Genomic DNA, 237 nt, shown 5'->3' with positions numbered 1-237 from the left:
CAAGCCGTCCTGGTTTTTATTGTTTACTTCCTGGTTCTAGGGAACATCCCCCCCTCCACTCAGGGAGTGTCTACAAAATGCACGCATTAAGGGAGTGTCTGTAATTTCGATTAATTACTATAAACCTGGGTTACACCAGTATAACCCAGCTACTGCTTCTCAAGACAATGTTGCCACTGCAAGGGCCTCTCAAACTCTGACAGGAGCCTCGTCTACTGTCCTTCAGAAATACCGCTT

This window comes from Antennarius striatus, chromosome 24 (genome assembly GCF_040054535.1).
Source record: "Antennarius striatus isolate MH-2024 chromosome 24, ASM4005453v1, whole genome shotgun sequence".
Taxonomy (NCBI): Eukaryota; Metazoa; Chordata; class Actinopteri; order Lophiiformes; family Antennariidae; genus Antennarius; species Antennarius striatus.
The sequence above is the reverse complement of the archived record's forward strand: the minus strand, read 5'-3'. Positions refer to the sequence as shown.